This window comes from Sturnira hondurensis, unplaced genomic scaffold, assembly GCF_014824575.4.
Source record: "Sturnira hondurensis isolate 20B ecotype Veracruz unplaced genomic scaffold, ASM1482457v3 Scaffold0004271, whole genome shotgun sequence".
Classification (NCBI taxonomy): domain Eukaryota; kingdom Metazoa; phylum Chordata; class Mammalia; order Chiroptera; family Phyllostomidae; genus Sturnira; species Sturnira hondurensis.
Window position 1 is genome coordinate 2,940,330 of NW_028076902.1, and position 19,919 is coordinate 2,960,248.

Here is a 19,919-nt window from a genome sequence, read left to right on the forward strand (position 1 = left end):
CCATATCGATTCTATTCTTCATACCTTCTACTGTGTTCTTCAGTTCAGAAATTGTATTCTTCATTTCCTCTTGGCCTTTACTAAGGGTTTCCATTTCCTTTTTCATGTTGGTGTAGTTTGCAGAGAGCTCACTGTAGCTCCCCTGTAGTTTCTGGTAGCTCGTTGTAAGCTCTTTGAATTTCCTGATAACCAGTGCTTTGAATTCAATATCTGATAGTTGGCTTGCCTCTATTTCATCTAACGTTCTTTCTGAGACTTCCTCCTTTTCTTTCATTTGGGGGTTGTTTCTTTGTCTTCCCATTGTTTGTGTTGTTCTTCTTGTTGGCTTCAGCTTCTTAAAGTGGTCTCTTCTGGGTTCCTGGGTTTATGGTGAGAACTTCTGTGGTAAGATGTCTGTGAGATTCAGTGGTGCAGTCTCCTGCAGGTATTTTGGTGTTCTCCACTTCCACCTACTCCTCTTTTTGGCTTCCAGCCGGTCAAACCTTTTCTTCTGGTCTCCCTAGCTACAGCAGCCTGAGGGGCTATTAGTGTGGCCTTTCTCTCCTCTCGGTGAACTTAGCTGGTCTCGCCAGTGCCCTCCCAAGATCCAGAATGGCGCCGCTCTCCTGTGCCCAGCTGAGAGCAGGTTTTTCCCCAGGCTTCCCAACTCTGGCCTGGCGTGAGGGCACCTTCTCCCAGCCAGGCTTTCCTGGTCTCGCAGGCTTGGGCTTGGACCTTTCCCAGTGCTGTGGCTGCACACACTGGGCAACTCACAATTCTTCCAAGCTGGCAACCACAGCCTGACTCCCAGTGCTTCTCAGTCTGAGCCCAGCTGGGTAGGGATGAATCTGGCAATTGGCGCTTCCCCAGGGGTCCTGTCAGTCTAGGGCAGAGCCCCGAGGCTGTGTGAGCGCCCGCTGGAGTCCCCGGCTGGAGTCCCCTGCTGGAGTCCCCCGGTATTGGGAATGAGCACCACTGGGAATGCATGCCAGGGGGAATGCACGGGATTCCCAGACTTCCAAGCTGGTGACCACACTGGATTCTGGTTGCCTCTCAGTCTGAGCCCAGCTGGGTAGGGATGGATCTGGCGATTGGCGCTTCCCCAGGGGCCCTGTAAGTCAAGCGCCAGTGCCCTGATGCTGTGTGAGCGCCTGCTGGAGTCCCCAGCTGGAGTCCCCCGGTATCGGGAATGCGCACGTCTGGGAATGCGCGCCACCCAGACCTCCTAAGCCGGAAACTACAGCCTGCCTTCGGGTGCTTCTCAGCCTGCGGCCGGCTAGGTAGGGAGGGAGCTGGTGACTGGTGCTCTTCCAGGGGCACTGACCATATCCCGAATCTCCCCCGAGACTGTGGGAGGGCCGGCTCAGGCTACTGGGAATGCTGGGGCCCCTCAGTTCCCCAAACTGGCAAACACAGCCCGACTCCACGGGTTATCAGAGTTCTCCGGTTTGCTTCCCAATGCCCACTCCTCTCTCTGCCACTACAGGCAAACCGATCTCTCCTGGTGTTTTCCAATCTGCACCCTGCTGGTTAGAGAGGATGCCGGTGGCTAGTTCTCTCATAGGGTTGTCCTTGTTGCCCTCCCTCGGCTCTCAGAGATCAGGGCGGCCCTGCCAGGGCCCTGGTGCCGCCGGTGAATGGCCCGCAGCCTCTGTGCTGTTCCCTCGTACCTTGCTGATCTGAGGTCCGTCTCCTCTCCTCAACCTCTGGTCACTCAGTGTCCCCTATACTCTCTGGAGTCCTGCCATCCCATATGCTGGGTCCCTGTTGGGTGTTCGCCGTGCTCCTCTGCAGAGCAGCCTGGTTTTTCTCCAGCGAGTGAAGGGAAGCGAAATCCTTTGTCCTACTCCGCCGCCATCTTCCTCCAGACCTCTTGTGTTATAAACTTTTTAAAGAGCTTTCATAAATGTGTAATATGAGAACACATTTATTTTATTTATTTATTTATTTATTTATTTTTATTTTTATTATTTTAAAAATATTTTTTTATTTATCTTTAGAGGGGAAGGGAAGGAGAGAGGGAGAGAAATATCAATGTATGGTTGCCTCTGCCAAGGACACACAATGTATCGTGTGTCCCCTACCAGGAACTGGCCTGCAACCCAGGCACGTGCCCTGACTGGGAATCGAACCGTGATCCTCTGGTTTGCAGGCCTGTGCTCAATCCACTGAGCTACACCAGCCAGGGATGAGAACACATTTAAATAGTACTTTATTGTTTATAGAACTCCTCTACATTCATTATTCCATTTAATCTTTCACAAGAATTCTGTAAGATAGATAGGGACTCAATACTTATATATTTTTTTAGATGAGAAAACCTAGGCTCAGAGAAGTGAAGGTATCTAACTGAATCACACAGCTAGTAAGGGGTAACACTATAAGTTCTTTAGTGTCCTTTTTACCATACCTTGTTGTAACTTGCTTTTAACGTCTCCCATTGATCTTACAACCACCTTTTCAGATAATTAGATGATACACTATGATAGACATCATAATTAACTCAAAATTATAATTAGAATGTAGTCTCAGGTTGGGGAGTAGTTTCTTCAAGAAGCCACTTCTGGATTTCAAAGAAATAGAAGTGGTGTTTGATCTGAGTTTTCTGGACACAGTATGTTCCCAGATACCAAGACCAAATAAATTAGTAAGTTTTTAAGATTGGTAATGTGGAGAGAAAAAGCACCGAGGGTGGAGTTCAAGATCATTTGGGGGTAGATCCATATCTAACTGGCTATGTGGCTTTGGTCAAATCACTAATGATGGGTATTAACTTTGTGGCCAGTTGGGCCAAATGCTGTGATAAGTGCCCAAATTCCTTACTGAGTGCTCTTAAAATCCCGTTTTCCAAATGAGGAGAGATTAACTAACTCCCAAGACTACATAACTGGGAAACAAAATTTGGCTCCCAAAACATCCTTTCCTTGGCATACTCACTAACTTTACTGATTGTAATGACCTTTAAAAGTTTCTTCCTGATACGACGTCCACCAAAATGGAGGCGTAGGTGGAAACACTGTGCCTTCTCCTACAACCAAGTTTGAATACAACAAAGGTTTAGTAAACAAAGACGCAGCCAAAGAACAGAAAATTGAACTATACAGAAGTTACACAACAAAGAAGCATTCAACGGACTGGTAAGAGGGGCGGAGCCAGCAGCGGAGCGGTGTTGGGCAGGAAAGATCCCCCCCAACCCAGGCAGCTGGGTTAGCAGTGCGGACCCAGTAAGGGTGCAGGGCAGGCTGACCACTGCCTCACATCCGTGCACTGATAAACCAGCAGAGGAGTAAGCAGTGAGACAGACTGTGCAGGCCCCAGTGGGTGAACCCAGTGAGTGCGTTGCGCTGACCATGGTTGCACATTCGAGCCCCGGTGGCAGTGGGACAGACCACAGGGCCCCAGCAGTGGGAGGTGGTGGAGGGGACCGCCATTGCTTTCCTTTGACCCTGCCCCCACATACAGCATCACAACCCAGTGACTGAGTGGCCCGGCCCTGGTGAACACCTAAGGCTCCACTCCTCATATGTAACAGGCACAAACAGTCCAAAATATGGCTCAAGAAGAACTCAAAGCCCCAGAGCCAATAGCTCTAAGTGACCAGGAAATAGCGAACCTGTCAGATGCACAGTTCAAAACACTGGTGATCAGGATGCTCACAGAACTGGTTGATTATAGTCACAAATTAGAGGAATGTATGAAGGGTAAACTAATTCAAATGAAGGGAAATGCACAGCAAACCAATAGTGATGGAAAGGAAACTGGGACTCACATCAATGGAGTGGACCAGAAGGAAGAAAAAAAAAGACCAAACAGAAAAGAATGAAGAAACAAGAATTCAAAAAAATGAGGAGAGGCTTAGGAACCTCCAGGACATCTTTAAACGTTCCAACATCTGAATTATAGGGGTGCCAGCGGGGAAAAGAAACAGCCACAAGTGGAAAACTTATTTCAACAAATAATAAAGGAGAACTTCCCTAGTCTGGCAAAGGCAATAGACTTCCAGGAAATCCAGGAAGCTCAGAGAGTCCCAAAGTTGGACCCAAGAAGGAACACACCAAGGCACATCATAATTACATTAGCCAAGACTAAAATGAAGGAGAGAATCCTAGAAGCAGCAAGAGATAAGGGGACAGTCACCTACAAAGGAGTTCCCATCATACTGTCAGCTGATTTCTCAAAGGAGACCTTCCAGGCAAGAAGGGGCTGGAAAGAAGTATTCCAAGTCATGAAATCCAAAGACCTACATCCAAGATTGCTTTATCCAGCAAAGCTTTCATTTAGAATGGAAGGACAGATAAAGTGCTTCTCAGATAAGATCAAATTTAAGGAGTTCATCATCACCAAGCTCTGATTATATGAAATGTTAAAGGGACTTACATAAGAAAAAGAAGATGAAAAATATGAACAGCGAAAGGACAGCAAACTCAGAGTTATTAACAACCACACCTAAAACAAAAGCAAACCAAGAGGACAGCTAGATCAGAAGCAGAACCATAGAAATGGAGATCACATGGAGGGTTAGCAACAGGGGAGTGGGAGGAGGAGAAGGGGGGAGAATGTACAGAAAATAGCATAGACAGTAGGTAGAAAACAGATAGGGGGGAAGGCAAGAATAGTAGGGGAAATACAGAATCTAAAGAACTTGAGACACGTGGTCATAAACTAAAGTGGGGGAATGGTGGGAGAGGGGGTGTGCAGGGTGGAGGGGAATGAAGTGGGGGATAGAACAACTGTAATGGTATAATCAATAAGATATATTTTAAAAAATCACAAAAAAGTCTCTTTCTTCTCTCAAATTCTGTGCCTACTTTAGATATTACAGAATTCCACCAAGAAACCAAACTCTCCCAGTTGATTTCATTGCCCTGAAATATGTGTTTTTGAGAATAATTTGAACTTAAGCTAGTAAATTGTGATGTATTTTGAAGACCACATAGTTCAGTAGTGCTGGTTTATTGTTGTTTGTCATTGTTATTGTTCTCATTACTGCTTTTGGTTTATGTTTTTCTAATTGTTTACTGGCATATAATTTAATTTTATTTGTTGCACCAAATCATTCATTTGAAAGACTACTCATACTTTGCCTATTTTTCTGCTATACAAATAAAACATTGTCTGGCAATAAAAATAACTATCTTTTTTCAAAGAAGCCCAACTTGACCGACTAAAGTTTAAATTTACTTGTTAGTTCTCTTAGGGAGAAACTAAATATAATCTTCAGTAAGAGACATAATTGATGACTTTACATTTTAAACCAAATTCGGAAAATTTATAGTCTTTCTCCTTAAATATAATTTTTTCCTTATTCTCTTTTTTCTTTGGAGGATTTCAATTGCATGTATGTTAGAACTTTGGAAATTAATCCATTGAAGTTTTGTTTATTTTTCCCCAGTCTTTTTTCTCTGTTCCACAAATTTGATAATTTCTATTAATGTTTCCATTGATCTTTTTCTTATGTCATCTCCAATACACTGTTAAACCCATTGATGAATTTATTATTTAAGAAATTTTATTAATTTAAATTTTTTTCCATTAGGTGTTTGCAATAGTCTGCTTCTCAATTGAACTTTCCTGTATGTTCCTATATGAAATTTGCTACACATGCGTTCACTGTAACTATACTCCTTTTTATGTTTTTAAGCATGGTTAATAAATTTCAGGGGAAATAAGGGAGGGATTTAGAGGAACCTATATAAAGGATACATGGACAACAACTGAGAAGGGTGGAAATGGGAGGGAGGGGGGAGGATGGGGGGTAGGACGGGATGGGAGTAATAGACAGAAAACTGTACTTGAAAAATAATTAAATAAAAAAATTGGAAAAAAAAATAAACCATGAAATCTTTTTAAAAGAATATACTATTAAAGTACAATATTGTTTAGTTCATTTTTGGGTGTGTGGTTAAAGGAATGTAAACAAAGGTGTTGTTAATTTAATGATTTTTTTCAACTTTTTTGGCCACTATACTCCCAGTTCTTAGCATAAACATTATGCATAATTAGAATCTTATAATATTTATAGAATTATTTCCACAAGGACACTATTTAACTAACATCAAAGGAAAAAGCTTGAATTGTTTACTCGTGCCCTAGAAACTTTAAATTAGCATTATCTTCTAACTTGTAATAATGAATATCCATTTGTATGTATGCGTGTGTGTTGATTAAGTCAAATACACTATTCATTTATAAATCACAGTTGAATAAAAATCACAGTGGAGGTGGAAAAAAATAATAAAAAATAAAATAAAATATAATTTTAAAAAATGAAAAAAATAAAATAAAATAAAACACTTGTCTGGTAATCTCAATATTTGAACTGTTTCAAAGTTAGTCTCCAATAATTTCTTCCCTTTTGAGCATGGGCCATGTTTTCCTGTTTTGTTTTTTTATTATGTATAGTAACCCTGGATTGCACCATTATACTATAAATAACATATTGTAGAGTCCATGAACTGTGTTATATTCTTCCAAATAATGTTAATTTGTTTGTTTGTCTTTGCATTCAGTTAACTTGACTGAACTCAAAGTCCAAATTCAGTCTCCTCTGTGGTGGGCAGTGGCTTAAGCTTCTGTTTCATTATTTTTCAGCTGTTTGGAATCTACCCCATACACGTATGCTTCATGGGATAGCCACAGATTTAAGCAAATTTTGTTGGCAGAAATTGAAGCTTCCCTCTAATGCTCTCTCTCTCCTTTTTAAGACTCCTCCTCACATGTCCTGGTTGCTGTGGTAGAAACAAAGTCTGTGTTCTGATTTCTCAATCCTAAAATGGCTAGTTCCTATCTGTGTTCTGGTTGCTTTGCAGGTCACTGACTACAGCCTGCCCTTAGTTGAGAAAAACGGGAAACTGACCTCTTGCTATTTCCTTTTTTCAAGAGTGGCCTCCCATCCAGCTTCTGATTTTGGTCACTCTTCAGATGTCAGATAGTTATTTTCTATTTTGTTATTGTTTTATGAAGAAGAATTGATCTACATAAATTTTTTACCCATTACAAGAAGTGGAATTCCTAAACCTTTTATTTTAAATGGATTCCTTGAAGCATATAAAGAACCTGATAATAATCAGTCAGAATTTATAAACTGAAAGAATATTATTATATCTAAAAGTAAACTAAATAGATGGTTTAAATAAAAGTTTACAGGGATCCTTAGTTTATAGAGAATCCCCAACTGAAGTTAAAAAAATTGTCTGTCATAGCTCTGTGTTTTCTAAAACTAAGAGAATTGATAAATTCATTAGATCATAAAAGCATAAGCCTTTATAATTCTGTCCATTATTGTGCAGATATTTGAGTTCCATTGATATAAACCAGATTGACAGCTGGGGGGATTTCTTAGATGACTTAGGTGACTTGAGCTTCTTGGACAAATCAAATTTGATCTCAAGAAAAATCTTCAGTTAATGAAACTACATGTTTTATTGTTACACACACTGTAGAAAACAAAATAGTAGTGTTTAATGAAATTGGCCTCTGTAACCCAGGGTGGAAGGCTGTCTGAAGTTGACCTGACAGCAGAAGGGAAATATATGTTCTGGGTTAGCTGCAGACCAGTTCAGACACGACTAATTCATGGTTGTGCTGCAGATGATTTCACTGGTACCCTGTTAGCAGGTTTAAGGATAAGGTATTTTTGCAAGAAAAAGGACCATCTTGAGAAGAGGTTCTGAAGTTTTATTATTCATAGTACTTAAAAGTCTTAGGGGCCCAAGTAAGAGGCTCAAGACAGGGCCATACATAAAGCCGCGCTCAGAAATAGATGACCATAACTCTAGGTATAACCAGGATGTCTCTAACAACAATGTTGCATCAGACAACAGCAGCTGACAAATGACTTTATAAAAGACTTCACTTTTTTGGCTGGCAAATAGTCTTCAAGAATTTTAATTAACCCACACTTAATATTCCTGGAATTAAGTAGGTTAGCTTCTTTGTATAGAAGTTTTTACTCATCAATGTGAAGGCAAAGGCTGAATCTCTCTGGAAAGGAATTTATAACTGTAGAAATCACTACTCGAGGAACTGATAAATTTTAAACCACTGAACTTGTCAGATTACCAACAATGTTCTCTTCTATCATGTTACTTCATGTAAAAGCCAGATATGCAATATTTAGAACTAAAGAAAACTTGACAGATCATGTAGTCAAGCCCCTATTACTTCTAGACCTGAGAAACTGAGGCCCAAAATAGAGATTTGTCTCAATAGCTAACTGAGCATAAAGCCTATTGACTTGCTGTTTTTCAGGTCTCTGTATACATATGGGATAAAAGCTTTTGGGGCTTTAGTTAGTCATCATACCCAGAATAATCCATGAAAACACACATATCCTGCATAGCTGAGACTTGGGTTTCAAATCCCTATTTGATTTTCTATCCTAGGGGAACTGAGTCAAATAACAAGTGAGTCTCAAACCCTATGTTTACCCATGATCCTAAGATATAAAGTGGGAGTTAACCAAGTAGACTGTGCTCTAAAATTACATTCTGCCTTTGGCTCTGAGTCTTACCTTTCTGCTGTGGGAAGTAGAAGGATGCAAAAAGACAAAACCAGTGACAAAAAATAAGCCCTTCTTCCCAAGCCTGGCAGACCAGCTAGCTTGAGTTCTCCAACCTTTTTCTTTTTAACCAAGCCCCACTTTAATTTATTTTCCAAGTATAAAGGCATTTTCTAAGATAAAGACCTATTCAGGATGGTGGTATCACATCAACCACTTGGGGTAAAAGCAAGAAAAGAGCCATGTGGAGCTTCTACTACTATTGTCCAGAAATAGTGTCCTATGGATTGTCTGCAAACAGGAGCATATATCTCAGGGAGGCCTGTGCAAAACACCAGGCTTAGGGTTCAGGTAACTAATTCTCTGATGCCCAGATAGTGAATAAGCCCATCTATGGGAAGAAAGGAAGGTGAAAGGGAGGGGCAAAACTGTAAATCCACCAATTGTTCATCCAAACTAGACTGCATTTAATACGGAACCCTCCAGCTAAATTTAAATTAACAGTATGGTATTATTACATTTGTAGAAATTGAGAGCTCATGAGCTCAGTAATAGAGCAAAAGATAGTTTTTATTTTTGCACACATGTTTCTAAGAGTGAAGTGAATCTCCCTACACAAATATTTGTTGCATGCCATTGTGTGCTAGGTGCCCTGTTATACACTTAAAATTATATCACACAAAGCAAATTTTTCTGAAATAAATATTAAAAAAAGAAAGAGCAGGGACATGGAGAATGTGTAGTTTTCATTTTAATAGATATTGCCAAAATTTCCATTAGAATAGTTATACTGATTTCCGTTCCAACTTGCATCATATGAGGATAATGGATACTGGTTTCCCCAGTATCATCATAAGAAATTATTAAACTTAAATTGATATTTAATCATACCTACTTTTATAAAAAATCAAATCTCATTGCTTTAATTTCTCTTAACACTAATGAAGCTGAGCAAATGTTAATGTGTGTAATTAAATAATTGGACCTCTTTTGTGCATTATATATTCATTCACATTCTTTCTCTGTCTTATTGGTTATTTATGTTTTACTTATTAATTAGTAAAATTCTTTATTTATTGTAATTATGAATTTCTTAACTGTTACATATGTTGTAAATGTTTTTATGTAATTATAATTTGTCATTTAACTTTTTAAGTGTTTTTTAGAGGAAATATTAATTTTTATGAGTTAATGTCTGCAAATCATTTGTGTTTTGTTTTAAAGACCCACTCTACCTCAATTACTAACAAAAAAATCTTCTAATAATTTATATTTTTGTTTTTAACATTTAGGACTTTGAATCTGAAATTTATTTCAGGTATGATGTGAGACAGAAAGTTTAATTGTTTTCATCAAAGGGATAGCCAAGTATCCCAATATAATTCGTTGAATTTCTTTTCAATTGTTGATTTGAAGTGACACAGCTCTCATACACCAAATTTTCATATAAACAAAAGGCTGTGTGACTTTATCCAATATTCTTTTCCATTGATTTATTAGTATTATCTCATGCCACCATCTCAATTCAATTACTATAGAATTGCATACACTCATACACACACACACAGTTTTCATGGTTCTTTTAAAATTATCATAGCTACCTTGCCCATACCAGATATGCTCACCATTTTCCATGCCATATTCTGGTATTATGTTAATTAAAATTGTGCTCTTTATATATCGATTTTGAAATAATAGTTGCCTTTAAATTACTGAGTCTTCCCTTACATAAACATGATCTATCCTTCTGTTTGTTTAGATTTTCTTGTTATGCACTTTACCAAGCATTATACTTTTTAATTTCTTACGAGTTTTTTTTCATGTTTCATAGTCTTTATTTTTATCATGAACTATTATTTTTCTTTACAAGATCTATTGGTTATTTTTTATAAAATACACTGATTTTTGGATATTGTTCTTATAAGTGATCACTTTCCTAATTCTTTTATTAGTTCAAATTATCTCTCAGTTGGTTTTCTTCTATTTCAAAAATATACTGCCTTATTATTTGCAAAAAAATAAACCCAATGTTTTTATCTCTTTTTCCAATATTTAAAACCTATATTTTTCTCCTGTTGTATTGTATAGTCCAGAACCTCCAGAACAATATTGAGGAAGAGCAATGATGATGGGAATCCTTTGCCTTTTAGACTAGAGGTTCAGAAGCAGAAATGTTGTATCAGTAAATATGAAAAGTTTAAACACTAGTATTTCATATTACTAAATTATCATCTAAAAACATTTGCAGTAAATCTTAACTTGACCAGCAGTATATGAGAGTATCTAATTAATCTTTAGACTACATTTTGCATTCAATAATTATAAGAAAATTAATGTGATATTTTAAAAAATAGTTCTGATATTGAAAGGACTGTAAAGTAATAAAATATGCATTGGACAACTTAGCATATCTTTTCAAAGATACTGACCAAGAATTTATATTGATTTTGTAAAATCATTCCAAGGAATACATTTTTGATGGTGATAGATAAATACATTCTCAAAATGGCTCAAAATTTATCTCATTCTAGCACAAAGTGTAAACGATCACTGTTCTTACCCAGTTATTGCTACACTTGTATTACACCACTCCATTGTTTCTGACAACGCAATTCTTTTTGCATTTGCATCAATTAGGTTTATGAAGTTCATGTTTTTTGTATTTACTGAACTTTTAACTTCTCATCTTTCAATAACCGGCCACTGTAAAAATTGCTGCAAACTACTAAAGGTTCTTTGCAGCACAGTGTTGGGTGAGGTCTGCTAGACAGACTTGTTAGATAGATTTCATTATTTCATCTCATGCTTTACCACAGGAGTCCAACCTGCTGGGTTTTGAATGGAGTAATATTTCTCATTAGCTTCTATCTCTACCCTGACTTAGATAAAGATTTTAATAATAGGGGAAAGAAGGGGAAGGGTCATTAAAGAACATGTATAAAGGACCTATAGACAAAGACAATAGAGGGGTAGGATTGAGTGTGGGAGGTGGGGTGGGTGGGGTAGGGGGAGTGGTGCAAGAAAATGGGGAAAACTGTAGTTGAACAACAATTAAAAAAGAAAAGAAAAAGAAAAATACTTGTGGGTACTGATTTCTACATGGATGCTGCTCATTTTAAACACAAGAGTTACCCATTTTTTAGAAATTAAGAGTTGGATAAATATAGATTTTTTCAACCTCATGGCATTTGGTCTTTAAAGGCTCAAAGATGACAAGGACAGAATTTGAAAAGCAATAATTTATCACTGGACATACTATTAACAGAGTAATTCTACACCCACTTGTACTCCACATAAATTCCCATCTGGTGCTTTCTGGATGGTCAAAAGATCCTGTAAACTAGAGAAGTGAGTACAGTCCACATTAGTAATTTTGATTCTTTGGATTATTGAAGCATCCTCTCATAATTGATTCTCTTTTATTTTGACACATGTATGTTTCATTCATTCATTTAGTATACAGTTAGCTTAGGGTTAAAAACTAAAGAGCTGTTTAGTAAGGGTCTATTGGCACCTTGCTTGTTTTATTGTCAGCACAGCATTCAAAAGGACTATTTGATAAAGTAGCAAAGTCTTAAATGATAGCTCAACTAGCTCATCAAAATGATCTAACAGAGCCTCATAGGGCAAACTATCCTTGCATGTTCTCTTTATCATCTGTTGGTCATCAAACAAGGAACAGCTTGCACAGACAAGCCCCCAGCAGCAGCAGCTCTAAACCAATAAATGTGGAAAAACAGTAACTTTATAGTGGAGACATCTGGCAGACATCTCCTTAACCAAGAGATCAAGTAAGTCCAGTGATGAAACAAACCATCACCCTATGCCTCCGGATATGATTCACTGAGGACACAACATTGCTCTGGAAGTATTGCTGCCAAATGCACAGCCTGCATCTCATTGTAAGGAAACATCAAACAAACTCAAATGGAAAACATACTTCAAAATATCCTCCCTCTTCTGCAAATACGTTAAGGTCACAAAAATCAGGCAAAGGCTGAGGAACAACCATTCCAGACTAAAGGGGACTAAAAAGACAACTAAATGTAGGTAACCCCAGTGGCCTTTTTCCCCAGGACTACCCCCAGCCCACCCCACTGTATGTGTAGAAATAGATGAGGCACAGGAGGGGCAAGAGGTAGTCAGCACAGGCAATCTGCAGGGACTGGGACAAAGAATATATATGAATGACCATGGACATGGGCAACAGAGTGGGACTCACTGTGGGAGTGGGGGATGGAATGGGCAGAGGAGGGCAAAGGGAGAAAATTGGGACAATGGCAATAGAGCAACAATTAAAAATAATTTTTAAAAAGAGAGAGAACTGAAACCTGGGAGGCACCTCCTCCCTAGTAAGTTTTCCGCCTTTCCTTGAATCTTTTTCCTAGACTCGGAAGGTCTTGGTAAATCTGTCAGCTGTCACAAAATACCATCTGTCTAAGAAAATGGGTGCAGAGGTGGCTGTAACCCAGGGGATTTTCCCAAATGCTGTCAGCAGGCATTTTCCTTGGAAGAGGAGCAGCATCAAGTCCCTGACAGGAAGTGAAAACTCACAAAGCAAATTCCTGAAGTTGTATTCACAGGGGAAGGGGTGCAGTTTTGGGTGCAGTGTGGGGGTGGTGGCCACCCACCTGGGAGAGAAGGGGAAATGAGCAGTCCACTTAAGACGATTCCTGCTTAAGAGAGGCAGGAGGAAAAAGGGAGGGGCATAGGGATTATGCAAAGCAGACAAAGGTTAGTCGTGTGAGAATTCATCATACCTGGTTCAGTGTATGGACTTCCTCTACCCCATCTGTAACTTCAGCCCACCAGCTGAGGGACTGCTGCTAAAGTGAGGCCCTGTTGAAACTTAAATGCTTTTAGCACTCAGGCTAGTTAACTGACAGATTCAAAACTGTCCTCTTTAGCTCTCTTTAAAGAAGTCAGCCAAGCATTGGAGAGGAAACTCTTGTAGCCCTGTTCTGCCTTCTCTCATAGGAGGTTTCCTCCAAGTTGCAGAGAAAGTCATCTACCTGCATTTAGGATAAACTCAAGCTGCCGATTCTGTCAGCGGATAGGCAGGTATGGGACCTAGTGCCTATATTTTCCAAGAGTCAGAGTAATTGCTTATACATTTCACCACAAAACTGTGACTGGGTCCTGGTTGCTTTTAGATCACCCATCATGCTTTTGCCCAGGCCCAGGGCCATTGTTCTGAGCCTCTGTTAGGACAACAGCAAACTTGCAAATGAATACTTCAAAGCCTGTTGTGTATGTACTGAAGGCATGCAAAATGGAGCAAGAAACCCCTGATTGCATGAAGTATTTGAGAGATATTTGAGAGATACCTCTAAAAATTAAACCCTCAGTTAGGCAAAGGCCAAATGCATAGAAATGAGAAAAGCCCAGATACATGCCCAAAGGAAACAGACATGCACACACACGTCCACCACACGCATGCACACACCACACACGTACTTTTCCAGTCGACAGGAAACCCCAGACAGCAGCAGTTTGTGAACACTTCTTTTTCACATGTAAGAGATGGCATGAATTTTTTCTGGACAGGTGTCTGAGCCATGGGCACAGAGTTTTCCCCTTAATGATTAAAGGATTTGGGGGCCTTGAAATGTCAGTCACAGGGCTTTTCTTCCTTGAAGGGGCTGCTGCAACCTCTGGGGTTAGAAGCAGATTCCTTTGCAGGGGCTGCAGAACCTGTTCATTTGCCTGGACAGAATACACTACAGCCTGTTCACTTTGAGTTGCATGTTGTGAGACCCGTCGGGTGTCTGCAGCCTGGGTAGGAGGACACAGCACCCTGCCTGTTCTGAATGCATCTGTTCTTCTGGGGTTTGAGGCACTTAGGCTACACATCTAGGGAGACGCTCTGCCCCTCTGGCAATATATAGATATATTTTATCTCTGGCTGTGTCTACCCACTGGTTAGAGGAGCTTCTTTACAGGTAGTAAATGAGTCAAAATGCCAAAGGAATGTAGGAATCTCCATTGTTCACACTGGGTTCCAGGTTTCATTAGAAAATAATGTAAAAAATATATACATGTAGACATACTATATATGTTCATACATATATGTATATATCTTTTATTTAGTGAACAAACACATATATACCAACCCTTAGGTACACTTGTATACCAGTTACTCTGTGTAAGGTACTCTTTTAAGCCCTTATTAAACGATAATTGATTTTATCTTCACAACCCCAAAACTGCAATTATGTTTCTTATTTCCACTTTAAAGGAGGAAACTGAAGCGTGGGTAGGTGAAGTAAGAAGCTTGGGGTCACCCAACTAGCATGCAGTGAAGCCTGTATTCCACCAGACCCTCTGACTCCAGGATCTTCACATCCCTGCTGTAGCACACCAGCTTGTCCACATCTCTGCTCACTCTCTACTGAAAGCGGACCTGTGAGGGAGGATTTAATCACACTTAATCGAGCAATTTGGTAGTATTCAAATTTTTACATGGATATTTTTCCAGGCTACAGACCCTCTAAAGTGGGGGTATGTTCATCTATACCTTATAACTTTTCAATTCAGCTTTGCAAAGCCTTGGGCTTTATATGAAGAGTTACAGATGATGAATTTGTTAATACTGAAAAAAAACCAAATTGTAACAAAACAAGTGTGGTACAATTTGTACAAACGAGTGAAAAAAGTCAGAGGAAATCTGTTCTCAAAGATTTCATTTAAGATATTCATTTATTTACCTCCAAAAAAATAGAAAACATCTAAATCTAGTTCTAAAAAATGTCATCAAATAGTGCAAAAGACAAAAAATCTATTGTAAGTGTAAACGTGTTGTTATTCACCTATTATTGACCTTCATCTTGTTAATCCCATTATTAACTGATTATTACTGCTCATCACTGAACATTTATGCTATTTTTACCTTCTATAATTTTATTCTAATTTTTAGGGAATTCTACTCATATTTTAAGCCCCACATTGAAGCTCTATCTTCCTTAACTTTGTTTGAATGAAGTCATTGTTTGAATGTAGAATGTAATCAGAGATACTCAAGGGTTAAAGTATTTTTTCACAGCAATAGCAGTTGCTTGTATAGTGTCTTAAAGACATTACAATCTGAGTAAAAACAAGATTTTAAGAATGGAGATGGGAGTTCAGACCCGGTGTCCTCTGAGCAAAAGTACCAATGTCATTGAAATTAAGAACAATTTGACAGTAACCAGAGGGGAAGTGGGAGAGGATAATGGGGGGAAGGGTTTTCAGGAAGAACTATAGAGGACAAATGGACAAAACCAAGGTGGGGAGGTGGAAGCAAGGGAGGGAGGTGGTTTGGCTGGGGTTTGGGGAGAGGGGGAGTGATGAGGGGTAAATGCAGACAACTGTAATTGAACAACAATAAAATAATTTTTTAAAATACCAATGCCAGAATCAGGTGACCCACATGGAGAGACTTTTGAAGATTATAAACCCTTTACCACACAGTGCCTGTGACATACCCACCGTTTTTCTGAAAGCTGTAAAGACAACAGGCACAGATGTCCAAAGCAGCCCAGGCACAGGCAGAGACCATGAAGTAAGGTTCCTAATTTAGCAAATAAAAATACACAAAGGCCAGTTAAATTCAAATTTCAGACAAACAAATAATTTTTAGTGTAAGTATATCCCTAATATGGCATGGGGCATACCTATACATAAACAAATCATTCAAACTTAAGTGGGCAACCCTACCAGGGGGCAGTGAGGGCATAGCTGCATTGAGGCCACCACTCTACCAATGGACAAGTGTCTTTGCAACTGCTTCACCCAGATGAGTATCATAAACTAATCAATGTATGGACATATTTGGGGAAGTCTCTGCTTGACCGTGAATGAATAGATTGTGTTAGTAAAAAATGGGTGAAACTGAAAGTCAGTACTGAATTCAAGCCATTGCTCTGACACCTAGGTGGGCCCTTGAACAAGTCAGTTAATGTATGGGGAAGGGAGAAGGAACTAAGGTTTTTCTCATGTGCAAACTATGGCTCAGCTTTACCCATAATTGAGGATAATATCTCCCTACTGATTACAGTTTTTGTGAGGCATAAATAATATCACCAACCATAAAAGTTATTTTTGCATACAAAAAATACTACCCAAATACAAGATAGCATGATCACAGTCATCAGCTAGACCTGTCTGGGGAAGGAGAGGGGGAGGGGGTGGAACACAAGACCCACTTTTCCTCTTTCTCTGGTCTCTGTCATCCTGACTGTGAGTACCGGATATAAATCTCTCACATAATAAGGGCTGTAGTATTGCTATAACCAACTCAACTATTATTAATTAATTTAATTGAAGTTTTCAGTAAGTGAATGGCTCAGCAAAATTTGGTATTTTGCTAACTTAAACTTTTTAGCTTAGAGCAGCCAGGCTCTTTCACAACTAACCAAATAGATGTCAAAGAAAGTTGAGCTTTTACCTGCCACAGATATATGATGGGATTATTTACAAAGTAAACATGTGAGGTCGATATTCACTGAAGCAAAAGGTAGAAACACTTAAACCTCTACCCAGTATAAAGCACTGCTATTGTGTTAAACACTTTTAGGGTCAAAAGATCTGGATATCAGGACAAACTGACACATACCCTGTGATCTGGGGCTAGTTATTTAACCTTCTGTCCTTGGTTTTATTATTTATACTGTCAACATAAGAAATGTTTAAACCTGTAGAAAATGTTTAGCAGTTGATTTAAGTCAAACTGATGACAATTGCCAGGAAACAAAATCTCAATGAATTGAGAAAATGGTCCAGAGAATGGCAGCTTTGCGATTTATTTTGTGGGTAACAATCAAAGGAAGAGACGTGTGGGGAAGGGGATTAAATGAAATCCATGAATGGTAGATTAGGGAGGCAGGAGAAAGAAGAGTGAGGCAGTCTCTGGAATTGAATAAAGAGTAAAACGGAGAGACACATATTCTTCTTTTACATTGGTGGTACAAGAGAGTTAACATTTACAGGACACGGAGGTGGTATGAGGGGAACAAGATAATAATCAGAAGTTCCGTGGTCTCCCACTCTGGTGGGAGGTTGTGCCCTGGGGGGGCTGGAAAAGGGGATCACTCTGACACTCCAAAGGTATGTTATCTTAGATGCAAAAAGAAAATAGATGGCTCACTTAAGGTGAAGATCAACCTTTGTCAAGGAAGCTCTCAGCCTAGGACATGACTACCCACCATTTTTATGTTCAGACCATCCTCTGTGGTTAATTTCCATCTCTGAGTTGGTAAGGCAACATAAAGCCTCCCCTGAGCTCATTAGATTTAGTATGTGACCTCTTTTTATCCACAATACGATAAAACTAATAACCTGCTATCTTACATAGGCTATCGTAAGGATCAAATGAGGTTTACATACATATATATCACTTTGGGAAATGTAATATACAGTAAAATGTAAGTCATTATTCTTGTTAACCTATGTTTGTGTTTGTTTTATCCTAACTGAAATAGGAATAAAATCTTCTAAAAACACCCAAAAGTGTCAAAATCCTGGCATTATGTTTTATATATTTCCTACATTTTTTTTTACTATATACCTCTCTAAAGTAAAATTCACCCTGCTTTCTTTCAACTAAAATTACAAGTATTGACAAGTTCATCATCACCAAGCCCTTATTATCTGAAATGTTAAAGGGACTTATCTAAGAAAAAGAACATAAAAAATATGAACAGTGAAAGGACAGCAAACTCACAGTTATTAATAACCACACCTAAAACAAAAGCAAACCAAGAGGACAGCTAGATCAGGAGTGGAACCATAGAAATGAAGATCACATGGAGGGTTAGCAACAGGGGAGTGGGAGGAGGAGAAGGGGGGAGAAGGTACAGAAAATAAGTAGCATAGATGGTAGGTAGAAAATAGAGAGGGGGGAAGGCAAGAATAGTAGGGGAAATATAGAATCTACAGAACTTGAGACACATGGTCATAAACTAAAGGGGGGAATAGTGGGGGAGGGAGTGTGCAGCATGGAGGGAAATGGGGGGAAATAGAACAACTGTAATGGCATAATCAATAAAATATTTTAAAAAGGTAAATAAATAAATAAAATTACAAGTATTGGGAAGACATATACAATTTAGTAATTTGAAAGGCTGTTCAGTATTTAAAATGTATTTTTCTTCCTGAGGCTTCATGGTCCTCAAGGTGATTTTGGTATATGCAGATACATTCTCTGACAACCCAAAATCAGCTTTGTGAAGCTCTCCAAATTTCATCTGCAGGCAAACTTGTTTACAGTGCTAACAAATGAGAATTACAGTACAGTTCAGACAAAAAGGTGTAATAAGTCAGAGGAATTCTGCTTTGGCAAAAATCACTTAGTAAATGCAATAAAGACAGCTCTGAACTACAAATGGCAGTCCCAATCCCTGCCTCATGTAGGTCTCAGCTGAGCAGGCAGGGGTCGGCAGTATCCTGAACCACTGAGCAAGTGGGAGCCTGGCTAATGTCTATTATTCATAAGAAATGAAGCCAGTGCATTTCAGACATTTGCAAAGCATTGCAGCCGTTAATGAGGTAGGGGAAGTGATCTGTTCCCCAGTGGCCCCCCACTGTATTTATTTGAATGTGAGATCATTAGACTGCACAGGTCTCTCTGGGGCTCAGTGCCCAGAGTGCATTACACCCTAGAGGACGTGAAAATACTTTAATTAACAACAGGAGTGGGCAGGCCTGCTGGGCTCCTTCTGTTACTATCCTCAGGACCTGAAAAGTCAGCACTCAGCCATCACCTCCACTATGTTCATGATCAACATAAAAGAAAACACTAAGCAACAATTTTATTTAGAATTTATTTGGAAAGACCTCTAACTATAAGACATTACTGGCTCAATTTTATTAGTAACCAACACCACATCAACACATACATCCACTAGCCTTCACACATCTATAAGACATGCACTTGATATTCCTTTATATTTCACATGCTTTACAAACAATACAGTACCCTGGGGTGTATAGATGGATAACATGCCAAATTGGCTGGGAATATGCAATCATATGAGTGCATAAATTTATATTTGTCACTCAGATAAATTATTTGGCTCATTAATTTAAATAAAGTGCTGGCAAATTCCTAGCACACTGTTTAGCTGAGAGACTCAGAGACAATGTAGTCTTGTTTACTTGTTTGCTTGCTTGCTTGTTTTAAAATGTCAGACCAGTGGTTCCTGCCTGAACTCATTGGTTATATTTAAGATCATGTCACACTCAGCCAAATTTGCAGGCAAGGAGAGTAGGGCCGTTATGCCCATTGTCACAACAAAGATTGCCATTATTAATCTTGTAATCTATGTCCCAGACTAATTTGCTGCCCCGTGTGAGTAAGAATGTGAACCGAGCTAGTGGCACACACACTGCAGGCTGACCAGAGGCATGGCCCCATAGCTTAGTCTGTAGGCTGGCTTCTTGTAGGATAAATTTATTTGATGAC